The following is a 20,259-nucleotide window of genomic DNA, read 5'->3' as shown; positions in this document are numbered from 1 at the left end:
AATGGACTTGATGAGCTCGCACATCCTTTCCAACCCTCATGCTCTATGGTGCGACTAGAAAGGACTAGAGAGAGAAAGAGTTGCGAAACACAGGTGAAACTGTAACATTTCCCCACCACCCCCACCCCCAACCCAGAAAGGAGAATTTCAGGACAAAGGGGAAAAGGAGGTTCTGGCAAGTCTTCCAAAATTGCTGGCAGGTAGCAGACAGTAAAAATGTGCGTGATGGCTGGAGGAGAGATGTCAAAGGTTACAGTCTTAACTCCCTCTCTGACGTCTTCTTCCTTCTCAGCCTGGCCCTTCTTTCTCAATTTAGATACAACTCAAAAGGGACTCCGACTTTGAAGACCCAGGCAGAAAATTGGGCTAGTCACGTGGAATCATTGACTGTTTTCTCAGCCGTTCCCCAAGAAAACAGATTTAACACGTGTCACCCCCGTTCCTGAATAAGGAAGGCGATTTCACTCTCTCCTCAAGCAAAAAGCACAGGGAGGATTTGGCATTCGTTGAGTGCAGACTGGGGTTCGGATTAATGGCACATTGAGGGCTTCTTTGTTTTTACAGTCTTTCTGTATTTTCACATTCAAGAGGCTAAATGAGTTAGTTGCCCACGCCTCTCCATGGGGTTTCCTAATAGAACGATCCCACCGGGAAACTGTTCTCGTCCACCCCCTCGACACGTCTCTCCGTTCTCCCAGTTTCACATCTTCAGCCATAATTAGTCACTTTCCGGAATATAAGAGCAGCTAGGGGGGTGGAAGGAGACAGGAAGAGGGCAAACCCAGAACCGAGCAACACATGGCAAAAGGGGGTTCACAGGACGGCCTTTTATTTCACTGCACGTCTAAGTCGACAACCGTAATATTTCCACTGATCTGTTTATATAGTCAGATCATCAATTTTCAAGCATGTATCATATGCCATATTCTTTACACATACTAGTTTCCCTGATTTTCCATCGCCTTATAAGTTTTGTTATCCTTACTTAATAGGTAAAGAACTTAAAACTTAGATAAGCTAAATAGCTTGCCCAAAGTACACCAATTAGCGCCAGTTCAGGCTGGAGCCAGCATTCCAACCCAGCCTTTCTGCCTCCATATCCAGATCTGACAAATGCATCTACACAACCGCAGAGAGAGTCACTGAGATTGTTCATCACCAAAGACCCAGCAAGCTGTCACACTAGATCAACCAGGCACAATTTTGCTCCTAAGGGGACATTTGGGAACGTCTGGTGACGTTTCGGGTTGTCACAATGGGTCGGTGCTACCTGCATCTAGTGAATAGAGGCCAGGGATGGTCCAGACCTCCTATAATCACAGGACAGCCCCAACAGCAAAAAAAATGATCAGGTCTGGAATGTTAATAGTGTCAAAGGCGAGAAACTCTGACTAGATGCCCCCATTATTAGGTACAATGGGCTCTCTGCCACCACGTGTTACATACAATGTGCCTCTGCCTTCTGGGTTAAAAAGGGGGAACAGCTTGTAACTTCCTGATGTGCGGTTAAATGCTTACTGACGTCTGGAATCGGCCAATCCTTTTTATGAGTGAAAAGGAAAGGAGGAGGAGGGAAAAAGGGAAAAAAACGAAAACGAGGAAAGAGAAGGAGAAAACTAACGTTAGAAACCTCCACCGCGGCATTCAACAGCTGGATCACGTTACATGGAAATCAGCCCCAGTGACAGCACAACAGGCTGCCTTTGTGTCTTCATGAATAACGCAATGTGCTGGGTAAATGCTTTTCCCCATTTAGAAACAGGTAGTTAATGAGAATTGAAGTGATCAAATGCTGTGTACCCCAAGGTTACTTACATCCCGGGCCTGGGTGGCCCAGAGCTCATAAATAAACCATCGGAGCGTCTTATTTTAGTCCTGGTCAGATAAGCAAAGGCTTGCGTCATGTGAACTGAGCCCACAGCGCGCTGACACGGAGCCTGCTAATTCCAGGACCTCTTGGAATGTGACATTTGGAGAGCAGGACACTGAGCTCACGCCTTGTGGAAGCTCCCTGGCCCACCGTGCCTTAATTTTCCATCATCTCCTTGATTCAGCCGCTGCGAGAGAAGGCTGTCAGTGAGCTGGACTTTAAATCATGCCAAGCGCATTCTCTACTGTGCAGAAGTTAATTTGAGGCACATTATAACTCCAATCTACTCATTTGCTGGTACAAGGACCACACACAGCTTGACAGCCTGCCAGCCCGCATAGACCCTTCCCTCGGAGGAAGTCGGGCCCAAGTTGTGACCCCGTTTCGTAGCTCAAAAAACAGCTGCTGGACCACGTCAGAATATGAAGTTGAATGTAAGACATAAAAATGTCTATTCTTTCCCTCAAAGTTTACCGTCTCGTTATGTAATCATATCCCTATTCAGGTACTTTAACATAAATCATGCTTCATTAAATTGTTGCTAATTTGTTATTATTAGTTCATGGTTTGTTTGCTGATATCCATTCAACAAGGCATGTGAGCGCATGCGTGCACACACACACACACAAACACACACCCACACTTAGGCTCAGTCATACTAGTGTTGTTGCTTTGAAAGTCATGAAAATGGTTTCTGTGAATAATTTCTCTGTTTGACAGAATAATGAAAGATTTCGAAGAGCACTTATTCATATGATATACAAATGGCTGGATGAATAACTCTAATGTGATAATTTGCTGGTGTTATTGTTCCTTTTCTCACAGACTTCCTATAATCTGATCATATCAATCAAATAATATATTCTTTGCATGAAATAAATTCTCCTTACTACAAAACAAAACAAAACAAAAAACAGCTCCCATAATAAATATATTCTCCAGTGATCGGTATTTTACTGTTTCTCATCCGGATCCTGGGATCCCAAAGGAATGTCTTCAATAAATGTTTGTCAACTCGAATTTGGGATAAGACACATGGTCTGAATGTCCTACAGGACTGTGTAACTAGTTGGTCATTGATTAAAAGCCACAACCAAATCACCCATGAAACTGTCGTCTGGAATAAGGGACACTTTCCTATAATACGTATCTTCTCTCCTGTTCCACCTGTGACCCCTCAGAAGCCCATTCCTCTGCCTCTACCCTGTTTCTCAAAGTGTGGGCCTCAGAACACTTGCTTGTTAGAAATAAGGATCCTAATAAGCTTGTCAAGGTGCTGGTTGGAAATGGAGATTCCTAGCTGCTATTTCAAACCGATTAGATCTGAATCTTGGGAGGAAGCTGCACATCAAACAATACCTTCAGGTGAGAAGTGGTTTTCTGAAACTTAAGGAATATGGATTGGGAGGGTAGAAGAGAGAAAGCAAAGGCATACTATCAAAACAATATTTCCTGGGACAAGAGATGCAAATGAAATTATAGAAAATGTGCCCATTAACTCACTGCGTTTGAAGTAAACCAACGTCAAAAATTTCACGCTAAAGATCATTAGTTGGCTAATGCCTTATATCCTCTCAACCTACAAAATAAATTCTTGTCCTCACAATGACTACCCTGAAGCTCTACAAAAAGAAAAATGTAGTGACATCATGTATACTAAGGCATGAAAACAGAGACAGAAGCATGTTTCTGCCATATACTTCAGAATGAATTTTCAACCAAAAAGGTTTAAAAAAAAAAGTTTTCCCAGCTAAAACTCCACTTACCTACCGAATATTCTGGTTCTTAATGGTTTTGCCAAATAATTCATTATCTCTTTGGTTTTCTATTCCTGCTTATCATCATTGTGATGACAGAGTAAAGTGACTTTAATTCAAAGTTCCAGATAAGGCTCAAAAGTAAAATGGTGACATCATTTACACCAAAGAGATCAGCTATACGTTCAGAATTATACCCGAACCCCACGTGGCGCACACAGGGACTACCAATTCCAAACACCTCTGTGAACCTTAATTCCGTGTAGTTGCCAGGATTGGCTGGGTAGGTATATGCAACGTGTTAGCACAGTGCACTCATTCATTACTACTATGTTTGCGGCTATGGTCGTGTGAATGGAATCACGCGGCCTGTTTAACCTACCAAAGATTTCTACCAGCCCACAGAGGAAGGGATCTGGAGATACAGGCAAGAATTCCACCATCCCCACCAACTAAAATGTAAGCACTTAAGGAGGGCAAACAGTGCCTCCTATTTCTATGTCCCCCCGTTTTACCTAGCATCTGGTTGGGTATATAGCTGCCCCCTGAAAAATACACGTGGCATGACAAGAACCATCATGAGGGTCAGACCCAGCCTTGGTCTATGACTACAAAGACAAACACACACACACCACACACACACACACACACATTTTGAACCTTCTGCTTCCTACAAACCACATGAATTTCTTGTCCAAAAAAACTGAGAAATAAATGGCAGCCTCATCATCCCTGGAGAGAAAGTGTATTATCAGCAAACTCTTTGCAAACTCAGATCCCTTTACTTTGTAACTACAAACAAGGGAAGTGTCCCATCGTCACCCAGGAACCATGACACTTCTGCCTGGGACCCAGCCGTATTAGAGATTTACCGTGTGGCCTCAGGCAACTTATTCAACCTCGCAGTGTCTTGATCTCTTCATCTGGAAAATGAAAATGCTACCTACAGCATGGGCACAGTGTTTCAAGATTAATGCACGAGGCCGATGTTGAAATGCAACATTGTGGGGGGAAATGTCTACTCCAGGGGAGGAAGTCAGGCACAGCAATGCACTTCTGGGTGGTTACGACATATGCAGCATTGCAAAAGTGGGCCTGAAGGTCAGTAGCACACATGACAAGTGCAAAAAGCCATTTCTGATGGAGAGAATTATAGACCTGGAGTCTTTTATTGTTATTGCCAAGAGGAGTTAATAAAGCAAACAAAGCAAAGGGTCGGGAACCCTAATTTATCACACATATTGATACAGACCTGATATTGACAGGCAACGAGCCACTTTTAGATTCAGATCAATAAATCCATCTCATAATACAGCACAATCCCAACACTTCACCCCCAAATCCATCCATCCAGATATTAGAAATCCATCCTGCTTTGCCTGCAGTCTGTCAAATGTCACCACAGAGTGCTGAAGCCACCCTGCCAAGTCTATATCCTGAACTAAATCCCAATGGAAACTTCCCAGATATAAATAACCACTATGAACATACAGGGAAGAAAAATAGCTATGAAGTTCCACTCTTACTTTTTTTTTTTCCTTTTAGCCTGTGACAAGTAAAAATCATAGAGTTACTCACTCTCCAAAAAACAATCTAAAGCCAGAAGGTTTAACCAATTCAATTTTCTAGTCACTGTGACAACTATTTTCATCTGTGAAACAGCGTTTGGGGCACATTTACAGGCCTAATCCCATGGCGCTCTCACGGGCAGCCCCTGCTGGAAACTCTGACAGCGGCTTCTGTTCCTGGGCTCACTGTGGGCAATGGCATTTGATGACACTCGGGGTCTCGTGGCATGAAGACAGATTCTTTATCTACAGTCAGAGACAGAGAAACCTTCCTTCCACTTACGGCTGAGATCCTAGGGAACCCACTAAGAGGAAATTCTAGTTTAACAGGAGGTGGGGAAACCCACCCAATGCTTGCCAGGCCCAGGAGAGAAGCATAAAGAAGAGAGAAAACTGAGGTTGAACACTGGGGTATCTGGACCCGAATCATGCAGAGCAAAGAGTGTGCAGTCTTAGATAAATCACTTCACCTCCCTGAGCCTCGATTTCCCCACTGTCAGCAGGTGAAGCTGACTTTTGTGGGAACCAATAGCATGAAAGCCCCTGGCACAACACCTATCACATAGCAAGTGCTCAATAAATATTTACTGAAACATAATCTCAAACAAGAAATGCTGAATTACTGATATCACTCATTAACCAACGGGTAAAGTGTAGTTATGAATGCATACCATAAGGCCAAGCACTAAATGGTGGGAATAGAGAGGTAAGGGGAATGGACATGACACTTGTTCTCAGAATAAGAGGAAACGCACAGTAATGGATTAGGAAACCAGTCATTCTAGACAGGAGACCCAGATCTGGGGTCCGAGGGGCAGGCATCCACACCTAGGGTTGGGGGACTGTGGAATTATCCGAAATTTCTTGCCCAGAGGTGGCTGGTTACAATCTGGCTTCCTGCAACTTATAGACTAACTCTTTGCTTGCCCAGGGAATGCAAACTCACTTTAATATGAGCTTCAAACAGGTTGTTAGAAAGGTAAATCTGCTGCACACATAAAAGCCTAAGCATGGATTGGTTTAGGATTATCTGGGCTTTTAGATTTTTCCAACCACATCCAAAGGAGAGATACAGGGGCAGATGCAACTGCCATTCTGGAAAGCTGAAGATAAATTAAAAGGCCAGGTAAAGTATTAAACTCTCTCCTATTGAATTGCATTGGGCATTTGCATCCTGGGGGCATGGCCTCTTTGGAATCTGTCTTCATTCACAATAAAAAGAAGGAGAAGGGCGGGGCGCCTGGGTGGCTCAGTGGGTTGAGCATCCGACCTCGGCTCAGGTCATGATCTCACATTCCGTGAGTTCGAGCCCCACATCGGGCTCTGGGCTGACAGCTCGGAGCCTGGAGCCTGCTTCAGATTCTGTGTCTCCCTCTCTCTGACCCTCCCCCGTTCATGCTCTGTCTCTCTCTGTCTCAAAAATAAATAAACATTAAAAAAAGAAGAAGAAGAGGAAGGAGAAGGGGAAGAGGTGGCAGAGGAGAGAAGAAGAAAAGAAGGCAGAGGAAGGACAGAAGACAGGGGAAGGGAAGAGAAACTGAAAGATTCCAAATTAGCCAAGAGCTCAGTCTGGTCCCTCCATAGACATTCAGCAGCAAGGGGGGGCGGGGGGAGGGGCGGGCAGGGCGGGGTGGGGGCGGGGGTGGTGGTTGCAGTTTTCCCCTCCTCAAAGGAACTGCAGGAAATGGGAGTGAACTTGGCAGGCTACAAAGCCTTCCCTACAAAGCCTTCCCTTCCTGTGGCTCCCCACCCTGAGGAAAGCCTACCTGTTTCTTCCCTAGTGCTTAAGGGTTTTACTGCATTTTACATAGCAATGATGGGGACACAAGAGTCCCCCACGGTGGCTCCATCTCTCCTTGCCCCAGAATTTCCCAGGCCAAAATCACCCGGAGACCACCTACAGGACTGTCATCATGTTAGATGCTGACCCTACTATTATTCCTTCTATGTGACTCCTCCAAATCAAGGTACTTTTCAAAAGTTTACTATTGTTCCAGGCAAAAATATCTATAACAGCATGGTTTTTATGGTGCTACTTATATCTTCCTAATACACACGAACGTAAATCATCATGCTGCCTGTGTTTAAACCCAGGCTCTGCCACTGACAGCTGTATGATCTTGGACAAGTTACTGAACCTCTCTGTGCGCCAGGTTCATGGCCTGTTAAACGACAGCACCTGCTTCATAGAGTTAACGTGACGATTAAATTAGTTACTACTGGGAAAATATTTGTGCCATCTAGAACCTTCTACACAAACAACTCTCTGGGGAACACCGAAGGCACGAAAGCATACACCCTCTGTTACCTCAAGATGGGTTTATACGGTTCCTCTTCTTTGGAAGGCTCTATTTCTCCCCTCCCGGCCCCATCCGACAACCGCAATCAAAACCAATAGGCACACACTCTCATTCCTGCCCTCGTGAAAACCGACCTGTCTGAAGGTCGACCTTAAATGGATATACTAGCAATTACAACCACTTCTTTAGTATCTATTATTCTGCAGGCCCTGTGCTCAATACTCTGAGTACAATTGTCTAATTTAATCTTGTATACCTGCTCTCTGAGGAAGACCCAGACTTGGAGAGATTAGGTAATTCTCCTAAGATCCTACAACCAGCAGGTAGGAGAGTTAGGATTCAAAGCCGGGTCCACCCACCTCCCAGCCTGTGCGTATCCGCCTGAGCCACGGGGCCCCGCCACCACAGTCACTCTCCCAGGCGCCCGTCTCAGCATCCAGCCGGACACGGGCTTTCTTTCCTCTCCCACTGAGGGACCTCCCCCACTGGACTTAGTAACCACTTTATAATATAATGACTTACCCGTTTTGTCTTTCCTCCTCTATGATTCAGAGTTATCTTTTCTATTTTAAGCATGGGGGGAGGAAGTCATTCTAAAATTTCCCTAAATTTGAAAAAGGGTTACGTTACACCGAGCCAAGTTTAACATTTTCTCTGCAATTCCAGTCAGTTTTATCAACGCCGAATATTATAACGTTCTTTGACATAAACGTAACTTTAGGGCAATTTTTCTCTGCATGGTACGGGATGACTGTTAACAAATCAGACGCCTGAGCCCCTCTCTGGAGCTACTGCATCAGATTCTCTGGGTTAAGGACCAGGACTCACTCAAGTTTCAGAATGACCGCCTTAGGCAATGGTTGGGCATTTGACCCTGCTTAAAACTTCTAGACACTGACTGTGTTTTAAGTTCTTGTGTCTGCATTTCATGGTTTTCCTGACCTCTCCCACCCTGCACGTTGGCAGCTATCATTTATCACTGTCAACCAACATTGCTGCATGAATTTTGCCTGTTTTATCTTTTAGCCACCCATCGTATGGTTTCCAAGCCATCTGGTTTCTTTTCAGCTTCAGAACACTTTCCTGAAAACTGATGTTTAGGCAGATGCCAATAAAAAGTACATAATCTCAGAGCTATCCCAATGGAACATGAGCGAGTGGCCTGGATTCCAACCCCAGTTCCCCCTTCTCACCACCAGCCATCATCACCACCACCAATGGTGGCCCTGAGGCCCCTCTCCAGATTCCCTAGGCTTCACAGAAAGCATTTCCAAAACCACTGAAATAAGGCAACCTTCTGGTAGACCTAGCCACAATTTCAGAGACAGACACCTTATCTCTTATAAATATTCAAGATTATCAGACAAGGATTTTTTTTTTCATGAGAATTTGTCAGTGTTGTCCAAAGTCAAGTGTGTATTCTGTTTTATTTGAGATGATATCACCAGATTTATAAATAATTCCTATATTATATTTGCGAAGTCATCCTTTATAGTGAATATGCTTAACATGGAAAAGGATGGCCTCGTTGTATTAGTAATCGGACTACCATTTACTTTTGGAAGACTCTCGGAAAAATAATGGTCGAGGGAATTTTCCTTTTTTAAAAAAGATCTCTCCTGTGAATGAGAATGTCAGAGCATCCAGAAAAACTTTCTAACCTTTAAAATTTTAGGTATCTTCTTTTGGCCATGTTCCAAATATGTTAGTATATTAATAGTCTAAAAATAAATTTCAAGCACTAGTTTTTAAACCTGAAAAAGAAAATTTCAGCCAAGTTCTCTTGCTGCTCTGTTTGGCTTTTTCCTCTGATACTTATAATTTTGAGATGCAGAATTTAGGAAGTAAATTTAACATATGTGCACTAGAGGTGGGAGAGAGGGCATGTGATTTCTCTGGTAACTTAGGACAAAGTTCAAAGTCATGTCTATAGAGAAAGATAATCAATGTGACTGAACACATGATAATTAATTAATTAATGATAAGTAAAAAAAAAAAGTGTGCAGAGTATTCCTTTAGTACTCTCGTCACAATTTTGCAGCTCTGAGAAGTTTTCAAAATAAAATTGAGGGAGAATGTTCAAAAGCATGCACAAATAAGGGGAGGGGGGAAAAGTTACAGAGAGGGAGGGAGGCAAACTATAAGAGACTCTTAAATCCTGAGAAAAAACTGAGGATTGATGGGGGCGGGGGGAGCGGAAATGGGTGATGGGCATTGAGGAGGGCACCTGCTGGGATGAGCACTGAGTATTGTATGGAAACCAATTTGACAATAAATTCTATTTAATAAGTAAATAAATAAATACACAACAAAAATGAAAAAAAAAAAAAAAGCCTGCACAAATAAATCACAGTCATACACAAAAAACCAATACATTGAATAGGCCTGGACTAGGGTAAGGAAAATAGGGCCTCTGAGGTGCAAGGGCTAAAGGAAGTACCCCGAGAGTGAGCCCCCCTCGGCTCTGGCATAACTCTGAGAGCAAGCGGCTCCTTAAATTCCACACCCTCCGTGTCTTCCTTGTTTCACCCTGTGTGGGTGTCCAATATTTTCACCTGCTTTCTCAAACTGATGGTAGCAGTCCTACAGAGCAAAAGTTACAGTCAATTTTATCCATGCCTGCATTCGCTCATTTATCCTCCAAACATGTACTGAGTCCCAGCCGGATGCTAAGGGACGACTCAGCTGGGAACCCACACTGCGGCCAGTAACCCTTCTGACTCTCACGAAATCGTCTTCAACCAAATGTGTGTCGTTCATGTATTCATCTGTGCGTTAGGTGCCAGGGACTCTCTGATGCCAGACCAGTCCCTGCTAAACTCTCTTACTGTCTGCCAGACATTGCCTTAATACTATTATTTTTAATCAGCAGCAGCCGCAGCATTTACCCGTCTATTGCCCCAACTCTTCTAGGACGGGGAATGGGTATTATCCAGCTTTGTTTTCTCAGCCAGCTACCATTCACTGGCTGCTTACAACCTGCCATTTTCTAGGCTCCTCTAGATGCTAGCTCAGTAAAGCCCTGCACCAAGGCTGATCCTCCTTTTGCAGATAAGCAAACGGGAGAGATTAAGTATCTTTCCTAGGGTCACACAGCTTGCAAGAGGCCATGCCAGGGTCTGATCCAGGAGCCCAGCTCTGGAGTCTCCCATCTCAGCAATTCCACTAAGCTATCTAGAAATTATGACCCAAAGAGCTGCTCCCCAGCTCCAAAGGGCACTCACTCAGCCTGCTCTTCACCCATTATTACCTAGAAAGATCTAGAGGGCACCAGGGACACTTTCAGCGAAATGAGCCTCGACTCCCACCACCTGGGCAGGCAAGTCAGACTTTGGGGGACTTCCTGCTTAATTTCACCTTGTCTAAATATAACCAACTAAAAATAACCCAAAAGGGAAGTGTCTCAGAACCGCCAGAGAAGCAGCAGAAGGCTGCAGGGGACGTGATGGGAAAGAATGATCTCGGCCTCCCTAAAACACTGCGATGCTTTCCAACATCAGCAACTTGCACATTGATGAGAAAACAAAGTTTCCAATTATTGAAATTCCATAGTGTATTTAATTATGCAATTATCTTATTGTAGTAACAAGTGCTAGGGCATAGCAGCAGTTGCCGAGATATTTGCAGTTGAAAAGTGCAGAATTTATTCTTCCCCCTGGCTGATTACTTCTCATGAGTCTGTCCATTTTTTCTGGGATTATGGAAATGGTCCTATTTCTGAACCGCTTCGTTCAGAAACCCAACGCAAATCACACCCCACCTTTGCCACTCCAACTTTGAAGCAGGACCCCACTACCGACCGAGCATATTTCAGGGGAAAATGTTTACAGATTCACGTCCCCTTTTGTTCTCATTAGTCACTTCGGGCTCTTTCCTCTTTTGAAATTCAAATAAATATAATGTAAATATAAATAAAAAAGCACTCATACAAGTCACACATTTTCAGTGATGCGAGCACAAATACAGTCTTGTTCATTTGCTTAATAGGGACTTGTCCCAAAGGATTCATGTATCAGACCGCAAAAGTCAGAGGATTTCATCCAAACATCTAAAATAGGTATGCTGTGATATTCTCGCGCACTTCTCTTTGCCACAGTCACCTCGGCAAATGTGAAATGTAATCATGCAAAATTAAACATTCCATACATTTTCTATTCATTTTCTAGCACCCTCCCTATACTCCAAAATAGGCTATCACACTTTCAAGTTTATAGGAGCAAAAAGTGAATCAAATTTCTTGTTTCTGAAAGCATTACAAGTAATAGGTCTTTTCACTTAGGGCTGTTCGTCTAAGAATCACCAGGCTCTTTACACATAAAACAGAATTAACCCATACAGTGTGCTACATCCTACCCAATGGGACTCCTCCTGGCTGATGATCACTCATGGGGAAGCCATACCTGCATTTTCTCAGGCTAAATTTGGTCCAGGCTGTTAGGAATGATGTTTCATTTACTTGAGCATGACCAAGAGGCACAGTCATAGGTAGGAAAACCTATTCTCCCAAATAAGTGATAGTTTAGAACACAAACTCTAGACCCATAGATTCTAGCCTGGTGTTGGAATCCCAATTTGCTACTTTTCGGCTGTGAGATGATGGAGGGAATCCCTTCATTTCCCTGGGCGTCAGTTTTTGTAGAGGTAAAACTGGGATAATAATAGGACCTACCCCATAGGGTTATGGAGGGGATGAAATGAGTTAATACATGGAAGTCACCAAAAGCAGTAACTGTTATCGTTTTGTCTCACCCACATACACCTGATCCCTTTCAAAGCCATTTGACAACAATGACCTCATTAAGGTCTCCGTCTTCCTATGAAGTAGTGGGAGCAGATGTTACTATCCCCATTCTACAGGTGAAGAAAGCGAGAATCAGGGCTGCTGGAGGTCAGGACTAGAACCCCTGGAACCCAGTCTAGTATTCTCCCACTGTTTGTCTTTATATCCAGAACAAACTGATTCAGTGACCCAGACGTATTTCGGGGGAGGGGGGATGTGCACGAGGAAGGGGGTATTCTCTCAAACAAGATACGGGAAGCATTCTGTTGCCAAGGCTTATTTTGCACACAAAAAAAGACCCAGATCGGCAGAAGACACATCAACAAGACTGCCTTAATCACGATTTGTGCTAACTACGAAATGTAAGTTAATTTCATGCCTTGCATTCACAGACAAAAAGGTTCAGAGCTGTTTAAATTCTCTTCAGCCCAATGACAGTTAGTAAACAGGATGCTTCCTGTTCTAATGCTTGAAATCACCCTTCGTATCTCAATATATTATTTATGCACTCAGCTTAAAATAAACAGCAACTCTGAAGTAGGTGAGTGGGCTCATCTAGTGCGAACTTTTTTTTTTCACTCTGACAGTTACTTTAAAACATCGGTAAACAACCTTAATTCACTTCCAACGAATTAGTAGGCTATTGCTGTGTCTCCAGGAGGCAAGTGGATTGTATTATTAACCAAAGCAACTTTCTCCCTGTCAATCATCTGCACCTCACAGAGGGATGTGGGCTTTGCTGTCTCATTACTCAAACCAATCCATGGGCGCACGTGATTCCAGACGATTTCCTCGAGGTCATTCTCTTCTGGACCTTTGATTAGATCTCTTGACTCTGGGATGCAGAATGGGGCCTGAAGAAGGTAGATTCTCAGTGCTGCTTGTTAAGAAACATATAGACAAATGAGAGTCTTTCCAGAGGGGTAGAAGATTTGGAAGTCATAACACAGAAGGTCCAGTTGTTGAGGGAATGGCAACTGACAAAGAGGCCACGTTCAGGGGGACCCGATAGTGCCACTAAATAGTTGAAAGGGTATCACTTTGGAGGAGAAAGTCATTCTTTGTGGATAGTGATAGTAAAATTAGGACCCAAGGGTGGAAGATACATGAGGGTAGGTTTGAGTTCAACTCGAGAAAGAATCCCGTAACTGAAAAGAGTTGCCTCTTGAGGTAGTCAATCTGTCCCTAGAGGTTCTGGGGCACCCACCGGATGGAATCCTTAGAACTGGCCAGGAAAAGGCACTCGATGAGATGTGTAGGGACCCATCCAGACATAAGATCTTACAACCCCATGAATCTCAATAAAACAGGCTTCAATAAGCAGTCACAACCCTTTTTAGACTTTTTATGCTAGGAGTTTTTAAGGGGTGACAGCTATTCCATATATATATATAAAATATATATATTTATTTATATACACAAACACACACACCATGGGTTAAGCACTGGGCGTGTCACTGACCAGTCTACTCACTCACACAACACCAGGGCATTGGCTGACCTAGCAAAATAAAAAGATGTACCATTCAGTGGGGAAAATCAGATGAAGCAGTTGCTTCCGTCTAGTACCCTTTCTGCCTGCTCTTTGGCTTTGTAGCTTGCAACCCTCGGCCATTCCACGGATAGGAGGCCACTCCCTAGTCACCTGGGCTGTAACGTGGTCCAGAAGAGGTGATTCACACTTAACTCACCTTGCTAGTTGACCTCCTTCCTTTATCTCAATTCTGGAAACACAATACTTAGCAACGTGCCTAAGGGATGTCTAACTTAGTTTCATCATTAACAAAACATTGCTCACCCCATTGAAACATTCGGTCTTTCCCCGAAACCAATCATTTCTTTGATACACACACTGCTCAAAACCCAGAGTTAAATACAAATCAAAAAAATTAAGAAGAAGAAGAAAGAGAAGAGAAGAGAAGAGAAGAGAAGAGAAGAGAAGAGAAGAGAAGAGAAAAAAAGGAGAGAGGTAGGGAAAGAGAAACAAAGACACCTTGCATTCATATCCAGGGTTTATATCAACATGTTCACATCGTTTGCAGACATGTATTCTTCCAAAGTGTCTGGAATATTCTCCCCATAGTTTGGGGAGGCGAGTCAGGCTTTTCTATATCCAACATATTGACAAAACATTAGAGAGTTCAGAAACATTAAGTTCCTCAAAGGAAGTCAGATTATCAATCTTTGGGTGTGAAACTTGGTGTTGCTAATTTCCTAATACGGCAAGAGCAGACATCTGGTATTTGCACTTTGGAGTAATAGAACATAACATGACAATAATGTGTTATACTTACAAAGTACCCTTCATCCATGGGGCTCCAATTTTACCAATATTAGTTCACTGATTTTCGCAAAAAACCTGAAAGGCAGAGGGTAAGTTTGTGTTACCCCCCACTATGAAGATGGGGATATTGAAATGCAATAGGCGAATACATTATTGGTCCATTATAACGACAGAATTCAGTAACACAGGGCAAGAATTACGATTTTCTCCTTCCCCATCCCAGTGCAACTTTACCGCCCATCTTTCCCTTGGGGACTGATCTTTCCCACGTAATTTCCACCGTAATATCAATGTATTAAACGCATTTTGCCCACAGAAAACAGTGCTGAATGTAACCCCTTGGTCTTATGAGCCCAGACACCAAGATCCCTTTAATACCACAGAAAAGGTTAGAAAAACTTCCCATCGTTTAAAACATAGTTTAAAATTTTAGATTGACAAAATACAAGCATCCAACTAAAATTTGGCCTGAAAATAATGTTACTACTGTTCAGTTTGTTATATACTTATGTTCACATGTCAGCATATGGACTTGTCTTTAAAAATGATTCCAAGGAAGTCAGAATGCTTCAGAAGTAATCTTGCTAACGGCATTTTTAGAAGGGTGTATTTTTAACAACCCTTTCTAGGACAGCCCATCCTTTCTACCACTCTCCGGCCATTTATTCCACTGAACAAATAATCAATATTTACAGCGTTCTTACTATGTACAAGTTTAGCACTGCATGTGGTTTCTTGGAGGACACAAAAATGTGTATGACATGGGTCCTACCATCAAGAAACTTACACTTTTGCGGTGTAATGATGTTAGTACAGTGACAATCCCTCTGTTCTAAAAGTCTCCAGAAAGATCTGACGGTTTCTGGACACTCTTGGTGAGTCATAGACACCAATCCCAGAAGGATGGCTCCTTCGGGGAATATTCTCAAAAAAGATGAGTCTGGGTTCTTTTTATGAGCCCTACTATTTGGGATGACACAAATGCTAAAAGATGTATCTTCAAACGTTTGACCCAGAATCTTCCCAAAGCCCATGATTTGAGGGTCATGATGTCTCACGATCTTCACCCCTTCAGCCACGCTGACCTCTTCGTTCGTCCTCAAATACCCAAGCATGTCCCCACCACAGGACCTCTGCCCTTACAATTATTCTCTTCACCTGGGACCATCCCGCGGCAGATACATCCATGATCTCTCCTCCTGCGCCTAACATACCTGCCACTCGTGTAACTCCAACCCCTTACCATTCTCTCTTTCTTGGTGAGGTTCGTCACCACCTTACAGTAAATGTTTCATCTCTTTGTTTGTCTTTCGATGCCCCACCCCATCCCCAACCAGGATAGAAACTCCATAACAGCAGGGCTTTTTTTGTTCACTACTAAATTCCAGGGTCAAGGCACTCCGTAAATATTGGTTGAACAAGTGACTGGCAAGGCTCAGCCGCGGGCTGTGCCCTTCTCTTGGATCTTCTTTCACTGGGATACTGAAAGAATTATTGATCGATGAATTTCGATACTGGATCATAATAGATTTTTTTTTTTCACCCAAAGGAAAAAACAAAACAAAGCAAAACCCCGCCAACATTCAGTGAAATGTTTCTGGGAAATATAGTAACCACGAGCTTTTATCATTTTCCCTTCTCTTGATTGCTCAAGCACCGGGCCAAGGGTCGGGTAACCTCGCTCTCTGGCCAGTGCCCCTGTGAGCTGCTCTGGGGCCCTGACCTCTTCATCCCCCTGGGCCTTGCTTGCCCAGCAGTAAAATAAGGAAGCTTCGGAAGCTGATTTCCAAGCTTCCTTCTGGTTCAGAAACGATGGAGATCAACACATAGGCAACAGACCAAATCATATTCACGTTTTTACATCTTCCGATTTACTAGCACTTTCTACATATAAGCTTATCTGAAAGGTAGCAAGGCCATTTCATACTAAGTAAGCAGGAATCCCGGAGGGAAGGATGTTATTATCTAACTGTATCTATGAGCACGCTGATTTGGGACAAACACCACAGATATCACTGAAAACCTGTTTCCCCGCCTCCCTCCCCCACTATCACACCACCAATATACGACAGACATGCAAAGAAAGATGCCACCTCAGCTGTTTATGACATCTTGAGTCACAGACACTTCACTGAGGTCTCTAAACAGATTTCTTGTTTACTCGCACATTAATAAAACTCGCCCCTTCGCCAGTCAGAATTTTTTTTTCCCCAAGCATCTGAACATCCGAAGAGATTTAGAAGCAATTAACATTCACGAGTAACAGAGCAATCAACATGGGAACCGCTAATGGGACTGGACAGAATCCAAAAGCAGATATTAGGATAATAGTGAGTCCCTGACACAGGTTATGGTGTTAATTCTGGAGGGCAGACTCATGGTACGTGTTCAGTAGCTTTGTGAGGTTGCTGGCACAGCCACGTATGCCTCTTCCATATATGGTTCCTAGCACCCAACAACACACTTTTTTTCTTTTAACCGCTATCGAAAAGAAGGCATTTTTGCATCGTTATGACACAACCCCTAGCATTAATGGTATATATTGAATTCAAGTTTATTTTTAAATTGCCTACCTGACAAAAATGTTAAAATGTCATTTTTTCCCACTTTGGGTCTCCAGACTATCTTCACCTGTTAGCTCTTGTAGCCAGAGGCCACAAAAATAAGAGCAATGAATTTCCACCTTGACGCTTCCCCAATAACTTTTGCCCTTCCTTGGGCGCACACAGGTTCATACATCCCTTGTACACGGAAAGATACGGACATTCCCACCCCGACGAGCTCTAGGCTTGCCTCCTTGTCAGTTTTCCCAACATGTTTCTGATATCACCCCAGAAATCAGCACCCCTCCCCTTTTCTTTTCCGCCCCACTGAGGAAGTCTCCGAGTAATAGGGAATATTTCCATTGTTACTCTTCCTGCCTTCCATTTTCCTGCCTTCATCTCTGGTCACTAAACGCGTCTCAAATGCCAATGCTAAGCAAATCTATCTTTACCTCCCCTTGGACCACGTTCCTACTTCCCGGCCCTGGCTCTCCTTCTCCCTCAGCCTCAAATGCAGAAGACTCCACCTTCAGAGCCTTGACCTCCCCAGATCTATGCACTCTTCTGAATCCTCCTTTCCCGGTCCCCTCCCAGTCCTTCTCCTGGGTCATGTGGTCTCTCTCAGGACACCTTCCCTTACCTGTGGACACTGGGACCCACACAGACAGAACACCTGGTTTATTCCCTTCTTTTTTTTTTTCCCCCCTTAGGATATAATTAATCACAGCTTACTATATAATTTGCTTTATTCTGTGGGGCTTAAGAAAATAAATTTGTTCCAAGGCAAGTCTTTTTTCAAGTACTTTAACATTAGTTACGTGCATTTAATTGGATAAACACCATTCATATTGATAGTATTTTTCTGGCTATTCTATTTCATTCATGCTCTAGTCTGTCCCTTTCTCCTTCCACTCTGCCATTTTGGGCTATTAAAGGGTCCCTTTTTCCTTAACAATCCAGGTTGGGTTTTTTTTTTTCCCCCTTCACCTCCCCCCCCCCAGCACATATCCATCATGAAAGCATGGCCCTATTTAAAGCTTTGGTTTATTCCCTGAGTACAACGGGCCACTGATACCCAATCTGCCACCACCCGGCTGTGTGTGTTAAATGCCTGTTTGACAAAGATTTTATGCAACAGAATCCACATTAAAGGGAAGCTATCAACAGACCCATTACTTCAGAATCCCTAACTTCATCGCTGCGTTTCCAGCACTAGCCCCGAAGCTGGGAGACACGAGCCCCCAAGAGCCTCTCCTGCACACACACATCTTAATCATTGCGTCCCTGCCCCCAGGGCTCCCTCGCCACCCCAAGGGGCAGCCGTGGAGATTAAAGTGCTTCTGGGCTGTGGTCGTCCAACCAGCTGCGATCTCTACCTTTGGTCCCTAGGAAAACTTTTTGGCACAACGCCCCCCAGTGGCGCTCTCCATCCTGGCCGGGCCTCCGCTACCGTATCACCAAAGAGCTTTGTGCTGCGACAGCAAGGGGCACAGAGCGGCGTCTTTTCATCCCGTCCCTGTGACCCTACGCCTTCCTGGACACTAGACTCTGGGGCCGTTTCTGTCTTGTAAACAGCCCCGTGCCCATTAACCTGGACGCCTTCAATATCTGCTGCACTGCAATAGTTAAGAATGTAGACTTCCTTTATTTACAGCCCTAAATAGGTTTTAACTACTCCTGAGAGAGAAGGAGATGAATAAAGAAAGCGATCGCAAGAGTTTGGGGAGAGCGGAAGCAATGGTGAAAATTTGTATTTGACCATTTGTTCTTTCACCAAATATTTACTGGGCACCTACTGGAGGTTTACAGTAGTAAATCAATGACCTCAAGAACATTCCCTCTCCCTCCCCGCCCCCGAGGAGTTCACATCCAAACACGGGGAGACACCCTGTAAGCAAATAAACAAGTAAATATATATGTCCAGCGGTGATAAATGCTATGGAGAAAAATAGAGCACGGGAGGCCAGGGAGGGTAGAGACACGAACCCACACTGCACGCGGCATTTATTGCCCCATGTCATGTCAATAAACATTTGTCACCAAGCTTCTGCGGCGCTTCAGGCCCTGGAATGGATTCTGGAGACACGGGCATATAGATGGATAGAGAGAGATGGGTGTGGATGTTGATGCACGAATACCCCACACTGGATTCCAGTCATTTGCACCTGAAGGCCGTGAAATTTTCACCAAGGGGTGGGGGGGGGAGGGGGTCTGTGTGTGGTGCCACACTGCCAACAGCAGTTTCTTTGAAAGGGCCACTAATGAATGCCATAAGGGGCCCCCAAAATGGGCAGGGTGTGGTGGAATCCGCGTCTGATTTGTTGAAGGGCAGGAATGTTGGAAGCATGGGGCATCGCGGCCTGGCTTGGCCAACCACGGGCCTGGCTCAGCTCCAGTGCTCGCCTCGCCGAGTGGCTAGAGGCAAGTTACATCCCCTCTTTACCCTTGCAAAATGAGGCCCACAGGCTACTGTGGGGTGCAAAGGCAGTAATGTAAGGAAAGTGCCCAGCACAGTGTCTGACGCTAATCGGACAGCTGAATCAATTGCTTCACTCGTCTCATCCAGAAGGAAAAAGGACATCACAAAGGCAACAGCTCCGAACAGACTATGTGTCTAGAGTAAGGATACAATAACGGCTTCTGCTTATTTCTTTTCTGTTTTTGTGGCCCAAGGGTTCTGGGGAATATAAGCAGATGTTACTAAAAAAAAAAAAAAAAAAAAAAAGCCTCAATCAAATAAGTTTCAGACACAACAACAAATAAAATGAACTAACACAGGTCTCTTTATACTCCCTACCCTCCTATTCTAAAGAATACGCTGATGTGCATCACTTCTCTCCAGGAAACAGGAACCATGGGATGTGTGTTTCCCACCTTATCGGACGACGGAACCCTTGGACGCGGTAAATCGCACGTGACAGTTGTTCAACGGAACAGACTTCGGGAAACGTGGCTTCGTGATAAGAACAAATGAATCCAAAGATAAGGAATATAGACTGTATTTGGTTTCGGTGTGGTCCGCTGGCTGTCTTCGAAGCGGCGGACTTGGGCGGATTTTCCGCAAACCAAGAGCCTGGCAGCAGCATCTCCTGTCTATTGGACCGCAGCAACTTCTCCCTTCCTATAAAAGAAGCCATTATTCTGGGGCCACAGTGCA

The sequence above is a fragment of the Panthera pardus genome, unplaced genomic scaffold (genome assembly GCF_024362965.1).
Source record: "Panthera pardus isolate Hobbes unplaced genomic scaffold, ASM2436296v1 HiC_scaffold_13, whole genome shotgun sequence".
NCBI classification, from domain to species: Eukaryota; Metazoa; Chordata; class Mammalia; order Carnivora; family Felidae; genus Panthera; species Panthera pardus.
The sequence above is the reverse complement of the archived record's forward strand: the minus strand, read 5'-3'. Positions refer to the sequence as shown.